At 48.4% G+C, this 8,285-nt stretch overlaps 1 non-coding gene across 1 annotated transcript; it reads right to left on the bottom strand.

Moving 5' to 3' along the window:
- Nucleotides 1-7,961: 7,961 nt before the first annotated feature.
- On the bottom strand, nucleotides 7,962-8,027 carry LOC144825807 (small nucleolar RNA SNORD58). The gene has a single exon (XR_013609584.1). It is a non-coding gene; the product is annotated as a small nucleolar RNA SNORD58 (small nucleolar RNA).
- Nucleotides 8,028-8,285: the final 258 nt, after the last annotated feature.

The following is an 8,285-nucleotide window of genomic DNA, read 5'->3' as shown; positions in this document are numbered from 1 at the left end:
TGTCACTCAAACATTTGCTCAATAAAGCGAAAAGACAGCGCATTTCAAATACAGCACCACATGAAGGACTTTAAGGCAGGTTTGCAACATACAACAAACATAAAAAGGATATGGTATTCAAAAGCATATTCTCCATTAAAAGTCGTTTAATGTAACAAGGTGTCCCTTCCTACCACTTGCCAAATGTGAGTGCTACATCCCTGAGAGGTGTCTGTGTTATTCAAGATTGTACCACAATGGAATCGGTGAAAATGCATGGTTGTGTCTTATCCTTAGCCAACCACAGAGCATTCCTTATATGCTTTTTATCTCCTGCTGCATTACTTGCATGCCTTTTGCAGCCCTGCCAAGCACCACGCATCAGACATCAGACTGACTCATTTTAGTTTGGTGGTCTGCATCACCGCGCTAAAATGCATTAATCACACATTTGTAGCGCCTTGACAACACCTGCATGCTGTGAGGGAGAAGCTGGAACTGAAGCTGCAAAGTGCATGTCACAAGCACTATTACAGTAGATAACGTGCAATATTTAAGCTGCCAGTTGGTAGTCTCATTGTGCAACATACTTTTGATCATCCGGATATCCTTCTGCTAACGACACTACTAGACCAGTAGGCATAATCCAGAACAATTCAACAAATGGTATCCATATCTACCCACCAGCATACTTCCGTTTTTTTTCTAAATTGCACAGAGAGCGTACTGGCTGTTAGATTGCAGAAAATGCCACTTAAATGAAGCGCTGGGGTGAGATTCGCAAACAAAGGAAGTGTTGTTGTAGAGAAAGTAAGATGGCTGCTATGCAGCGGCGAGGTTGAGACCCTAATCTCTTTCTGTTCTGGACGTGTGGGCGGCCGGTGCCTGGCTGCAGGCCTGGAGGACACTTGCGCCTATCTGAAAGGATAGTTAGTGACCTGGTAGTGATGCACCACTGGAGGCATCATGCGGCAAATATGGGACAGGTAGACCTGCAAGAGCAGGACCCCTCTGCTGTGCAGGACGTGGTGGCCTGTCTCTTGGGGGTGCTCAGTGAGTGAAGGGGCCCAGGTCCACTGGGGCTTTCCCGACCCCACACTTGGTGTGAGTTAGAATGGAAGGACCCATCAAACATTCCACTCATTCCTGGGTGCAGTACCCAAAACTAACTTAAGTGTCTGCTACTTTCCAGCACCACTGTTGCTGGGATCACTCAGCTGTGGAGCAAAAATGTTTTTGGGGAAAATTTGAGTTGCCCATCGTCTGGATGCCTGGGGGAATTGGCTGTCTTTGGAATGAGAGATTGCCTAATAGCCTCATAGTGAGAGAGCAACAAGGAGAGCAGGGCTATTTTTCCACAGGAGGAAGAAAAGAACACAAGGAAGAAAGCAAGAGGAGCACAGGGGAGGGAGAGTTTCAGTTTACATTTCTTTATTGAGTTCCAAAAAATAATTTGTTTAGTAACAGTACTGTGAGTATACTTTATTCTATTGTCCTTCTTGGATACAAATATGAATTATGAATAAAATATTAATACTAAGAGAAAGAAAAGGAAAAAAAAAGAAATCCCCCATCCCCAACCCAATAAACTGACTACAACCCAAAAGATCCTCCCCCGTCTTAGTACTTACATGAAGTCATAGTCATAGTCATAGTCATAGCCAACCTGTCCCAAGCCCTCAGTTGGGTTTGCGTGATCATCAAAAGATTAAGGTTGGGGTGGGGGTGCATTCCTTTGCGGAGGAAAGGGATACCCCACAGGCTTGACTCGCTATGGCTCTGTCTATGAAAATCCAGTGCTTTTCCGATTTGGTCATGACCATTCAACCAGCGCTCTCAACTGCGCTGCCCAGTAGTACTCCTGCAGATTTGGGACTGCCAGGACCCCCTCCCTCGGTGTCTTACAGCATAGTTCCCAGTGTAGTCTGGGCCTCTTATCTCGCCATATGAAATGCTCGAGATCCCGCTTCATGGAGCGGTTCACTCCTGGCAGTGGTTCTAATGGGAGCATCTGAAAAAGGAAGAGAATCTTCGGTAGGAATCCCATTTCAATCGCTGCTATGCGGCCTAGCCTTGATAATGCTCGTGGCCTCCATCATCACAAGCATTCTTGTATGTGCTGAAGTAATGCTGTGTAGTTCAGTAGGTTAGTGCGTTGCATGCTTGCTGGGAGTTGGATACCTTTGTTGGATATGGCTTCTTGGGACCACTGTAATTGGTAGTCTCACTGCAGTTCTGCTATCGTGGCTTTAATTAGAGACAGGTTAAGATCCTGAGATTGATGAACGTTGAATTTGAATCCCACTGCTTGCAAAAAGTGCTCCAGCTCTGCCATGAAGGCAGGTAGAGGAACCTTGGGGTTTTCCAGGGTTGGCACTATGCCATCTGCGAATAAGCTAGTCTTGTGCTCCTCCCCTCCAAAAGTCACCCCGGGCATCAGGGGGTTGCTAGGGACCTTGTAGGCCATCGGCCCCATGTAAAGGGTGAAGAGAAGCGGAGCAAGGGGGAATCTCTGCCTCTTGCCCTGCTGTATAAGAAAGGTGGTAGATGTATAGCCATTCATCAGACTGTCGCTGTTGGTTTAGTGTGTCTGCTAAGCACCCAGCCCAGGAATCTCTCTCAGTCACCAAAGTGTCTCAACGTTGTCTCCAAGTAGGGTCAGTGTATTCTATTAAATGCTTTTTCTGCATCGATAGAGAGAACCATGCACTTGGCACTGAAGCACTGCGCTTTGTCAATGAGGTGGAGGAGGCGCTTTGTGTAATCTATGCACTGTCGATTGGGAACAGACCCTCTTGGTCCGGGTCGATCAGTCCTGATAGGAAGGGCAAGAGGCGATGTGCTAGGATCCCTGTGAAGAGCTAGAAATCCACATTAAGAAGAAATATTGGCGTGTAAAACGCTCACTGTCATTTGTGCTTGCCAGGCTTGTCTATCACTGCTACCGACGCCTCAAGCATCATTGATGGTAGGGGGAGAAGATGTCCCGATTTCGTTATATAACCTCATGAGTATCAGAGCAGAATGTTTTATAAAAGAGAGATGGGAAGATATCTGGGCTAGGAGACTTAAGCGTTTTCTGTCTAAAGATGGCTGAAATCACTTCCTCCAGCTTGATTGGGGATTCGAGAGACTCAGACTGTTCTGGCGTTACTTTAACGGTAGTCATGCCTTGCAGGTATTGAGCAAGGGCATTAGGGGGTAGGTGTTGTGCTCTGTATAACTCTGCATAATATTGGCAGAATGTCTCAGCCATGCCCTGATCTGTGTACTGCTCCTGCCCTTGTGGGTTTACCACCAATGTGATGCTGGAAGTCTGCCTCTGTGCCCTAAGTTAATTGGCCAGCAATTTCCCACATCAGTCCCCCCTCAGTAGAAGGTGTGTCTCAGACGCAGCCCGGCATACTCTGCCCAGTCTAGATCTGGTCTTGCCAACTGAGTTCGAGCCACCACGAGCTGTCTCCAGATCGTAGGGGCACCTGTTCCCTGGTGTATTCACTCTAGCTCTAGCTCCTGTACTGCCAGTGTTAGTTGGACTCTTTTTTCTCTACCGTGTTTGTTATACGATGTAGTGATATCAATCAGTATCCCCATAATAACCATCTTCAGGGCGTCCCAAAGGATTGCTATTGGGATTTTTTGGGTGTTGTTCATGTCTAGATAGTTTGTTATTGCTCTTATGATTTGCTGCACCACTTCTGGGCAATGGAGTATTGTTTCTCTCAGGTGCCAGGTGCTGGTCGGGGAACGAGTATCAGGGATGGCCAGTGTCAGGTTAATTGCTGAGTGATCTGATAGTGAGTGAACTAAGATGTCGGTTTGATGGACCTGAGTCATAATTGTTGCAGAGGCAAGGAAATAATCTATCCTGGTGTAGGTCTTGTGGGAGTGTGAGTAAAACATGTATTCTCTGTCTGTAGTGTGAAAGGTCCTCCAGATATCTGTTAGTCCTGCCTCTGCCAGTGTCTGCTTTTCCTCTGTTGTGAGAGCCCCTGACTGTTCCTGTCAGTGAGCTGATGTATCCGCGTCATTGTCAAAGGTGAGATTAAAGTCCCCCCTATAAGTAGCATCCTGTCTGTTGATTTAGATGTTTCAGATACCGCCCTATTTAAAAACCTCTCCTGTCCCTCGTTTGGCGCGTACACCAAGCCTATGGTAAGAGCATGAGAACCTAGCTGGAAAATGTAGGCCAGCAGTCGTCCCTTAATTTCTGCTTGTTTGGGTCTGGTCCGTCCTGTGAATTCAGAGGAAATGAGAATGGCTACCCCCGCTGTTTTCGTGATATGAGACAAGAAAAGCTGGTGAGGAAATGCCTTTTAACGCCTATGTGTGTCTCCAGGAAGGAGATGTGTCTCCTGAAGGAGGCATATATGTGCTTATGCATTTTCAAAATAAGACAGAATGGCGCGTCTTTTAACTGGATTATTAAGGGCTCTAACATTCAGGGAGACTACTTTCAAATACGGTATCATCTGGTCAATTTACACAGGTAGCAGTGTGGGCCTGGGCCGTGGAGTGAGACTGCTGGAGGTGTTTGTTGTATGATTGGGAGGCTGCCTGAAGCTAGTGTTACTTCTACCGGGAGATGTGTGCCGGAAGTATCATATATGTTTGAGTTGATAGGAGGATCATGCAACCCCATAACTACACAACTAACAAATAACAATAACTGGAGATGTGTCTGAAAGTCCTAGGTGTCTCGACCCATGAGCGGGAGCGGGAGATGTCAGCAGGACACATTGGGCCGCCCATCCCACCAGGCCCCGATTGCTAGCAGGGCAGGGGCTACCAGGCAAGTAGATCCAGGTCGTCAGTCGGTTCCCCCATGAAGTGCCTTGAAAGTGGTGCTTTGTCTCTATCCCGGGGGGTTTGGTATCTTCTTCTAGTGTGACTAGTACTGCTCTCCTCTCTTTGGCTATTGACTCAAAGTCTGGGCGAAGGCGAGTTGGTGAGCAGCCTGCCATTTCCGGCTCCTTACAGATCTATCTTTGTTGTTGGCCGATAGGTTAACTTCCTGATTGTCCTCTGTGATATTCAGCCGCTGTCGAGCCTCCAGCATGGACCAAATCTAGTGAATCCTCCCCTCCTTGCAGAATGTTTACTGGAAGGGATGACACCAGGAGTATGGGACTTCGATGGACCGCAAGTGTGTTGTTATTGGTCAGAACTATCTCCTTTTTTGCAATGTGAATGCAGCGAGGTCTTGATATAAGTTAGGGCGGCATCCTCAGAATTCGATGGGGTGGTTGTCCCTTGCCTGGAGAAGAAGTCTTTCTATAAGCTGAAAATTGTGGACGCATTCAAGGATGTCTGCTGGCGGCCCGGAGGAAGTCTCCCCAGGCCCACTCGATGCGTGCGGTCCAGCTTTAATTTTTGGTCTGGCTGGGCCCTAGGATTGAATTAAAGAGAAGCAAGAACTTGTCTCTCCGCTCCCTGTGGGATACCTCAGATTTGATTGTTGTTCCATCTGGAGCGGTTTTCCAAATCTTCAACGTGAGCTTGAAGGTCTATATGCTGATCTCGTAATCGATGATTTCTTGTTGAAGTAGCTCTATCTCCTCATCAATGGAGGAGCCCTGCGCCTCCAATGTGTCCACTCTGTCTCCCATGGCATCCAGATCCTTGCGGAACACTCTAACTGCTTGTGCGATCTCTTGTTTGCAGGTCCCCTTTTAAGGAGGTCGACAGAGTCTCTAGGAAAGAATGCGTGACAGGGGCCTCAGCGTCTCCAGGGTCAATATCTGGTAAGGTCTCCAGAGAAGGAGGCTGAGTCTCTGTGCTGGAGGATGTTGTCTTGAGGAGGTGATACTTGACTGAGTGCTCTTTTTTCCCTTTGCCTGATGCCCTTTTATAAAGCGTATAATTAGTCCCATATGCTGGGGTGTATTGGCCTCTTAGCAGCTGCTATGTGACCCCTGTCATGCGTTTGCTCAGAGTGTTCCTTGCAGCACTTTTGGACCGCCGCTCGCTGGTAATGGGGAGCCCCTGCACTTGACTGCGTCCGTAGAGTCCCTCAGGAATGAGCCACTCCTGAAGGTTAGGAGTTTTAGGCCTATCTCTGCTCTGCCCTCTCAGGGCCTCTCAGGTTTGCGGTCCAGCATAACTTTGCGTTTCTCAACTCAATAGTGGGGGGGGGGGAAGAAGCATGTCTTTTGGCAGCTTTGAAGGGGTCTGGGCCTCGAGGAGTATGAGTGAATGTCTTATCAGCCCACTTATTCTCTGCTCTGGGTGCTGAGTATGTGGCTAGACCTGGGTGTGAGGGCACTGTGCTCAATCCTCCTGTTGAAGGGGCTACATTTGGGCTTTCCTTACACAAAAGGGGGGGTGCAATTGTCTATGGAGGGTACTTGGCTTTGATCAGGGTGGGGCCTCACTTCTGTCAGCTTCTAGAAGCTCCCAGCTGTGTTCCCAGTGCGTCTTCCTTGCATATCTATAAAAGCCGTTCCTCCCGCCGGTTCCACCTCTGGTCTCTCTCGCTTCAACAGCAGTGCGCTGAGCCCTGCTACTTCCTCTTGCTTTTCACCTGGGGGCACGAGACTAACCTTCTCCCTGCAGCTCTGCGTCAGGCAGGAAGCATCATTGGGGCTCGATCGCTTCTCGACAGCTGGGCCTTCTTCATGAGCATTGGTCAGGGGCTCGCTACACAGCAGCTGCTGCAGCCTCTTCGTTTTTCTGCCAGTGCCTCACTTAGCTGAGGGGGGTGAATGCTGCAGCTATTTTCCTCTGTGTCTTCCAGCCGGCCGGGCCCCTCCCTTCTGTAGGCCTCGTGTCCTGGGGCTGGAGTAATACTCCATGCAGGCTCTCGTGTTCAGGAGGAGCCTGGTGCCCAAGTCTCTCTTCACGCTTCAGGGCTACCACGGGGCAACGATAGAGGGAGCGGGAGTCCAGGTACCCCCCCCCCCCAGGGCCTGCTATAGTGTGCTTAATCAGAAAGGCCTTGGCGACGGGACGCATCGACATGTAGGCACGTCGTAGTCGGACACCATTTTGACCACGACTCCCAGAGAGCATTGAAAGGTAGGAGAAACACAGGAGGGAACAAGTATTTACAATGCAATGGTCTCGGCATTGATAAAGTTAGAGCTATTGGTATTGCTCATGACATTATTTTTATTTATGTTTTTGTTTACATAATAAATAAATGGCATTGTCATTTACAATGCCAATAGCTTAATTTCTCGCAAATGCGAGACCATTTGCATTTGCACCCACACCCACACACAGAGCCACCCACACAAAGCTACCCACACACACATACAGAGCCACCCACAGTCATTTACATAGAGCCCCCCACACACACACAGAGCCTCCCCACACACACAGAGCCTCCACATACAGAGCCTCCCCACACACACAGAGCCTCCACACACACACAGAGCCTCCCCACACACACAGAGTCACACAGAGAGCCACACACACACACATAGAGAGCCACACACACACACACACACACACACAGAGCCCCCCCACACACACACACGGAACAGAGGGCAGAAAAACGAAGAAGGAACAGAGGGCAGAAAAACGAGGGCAAACAGAGGGCAGAAAAACGAAGAAGAAACAGAGGGCAGAAAAATGAAGAAGGAACAGGGGCAGAAAAACAAAGGAACAGAGGCAACAGGGGGGTGGGGGGGCAGAAAAGCGAGCACAACGAGGCAACAGGGGGTTGGGGGGGCAGAAAAGCAAGCACAACAAGGAACAGGGGGTGGGGGCAGAAAAGCAAGCACAACGAGGGAACGGGGGGCAGTTTAACTTTTGAAATGACACTTTATTTTGTTTCCGCAGCTCTGGCGCCGGGACACTCGCTGAGTAATCGTGCACTCTAGAACCCCCTCATTCATGGATTCATTCATTCATGAATGAGTTATCGAATAAACACACACCAGGAGAATCCCAGATATTACTGTGGAAGGAACGAAAACGCATGAAAAAAATGCGAGGCAACGATGCATCCTTTTAAATAGGTTTACAACTAACTTTCCGCTGCTCAGAAATCAAATTATTTTCATAATCAATTCAAAGGTGTCCTAAGAACATCATCATCGCAGCAACATGCCCAACCCATTTTCGCATCATTGGATATACACAGTAAGGCGCATGTTAAATGACGTCAGGAAAGAGTGCCGCAACTAGTTAGTAGCCTTTTAAGTCTCTCTCAAAACCGGCGGAACGAATACGATAAAGCATTTCCAGCATGTAGGCTGCTATTTATCAAACAAAAACTCAAAGAGAAATGGTCAAATTCTTTTTAAAGATGTGACGGGAGTGGGTCATACAGCGATGTTTTTGATAATCACATAACTGTC

The sequence above is a fragment of the Lissotriton helveticus genome, chromosome 3_1 (assembly GCF_964261635.1).
Source record: "Lissotriton helveticus chromosome 3_1, aLisHel1.1, whole genome shotgun sequence".
NCBI classification, from domain to species: domain Eukaryota; kingdom Metazoa; phylum Chordata; class Amphibia; order Caudata; family Salamandridae; genus Lissotriton; species Lissotriton helveticus.
This window is presented reverse-complemented; position numbering and strand designations above follow the sequence as displayed.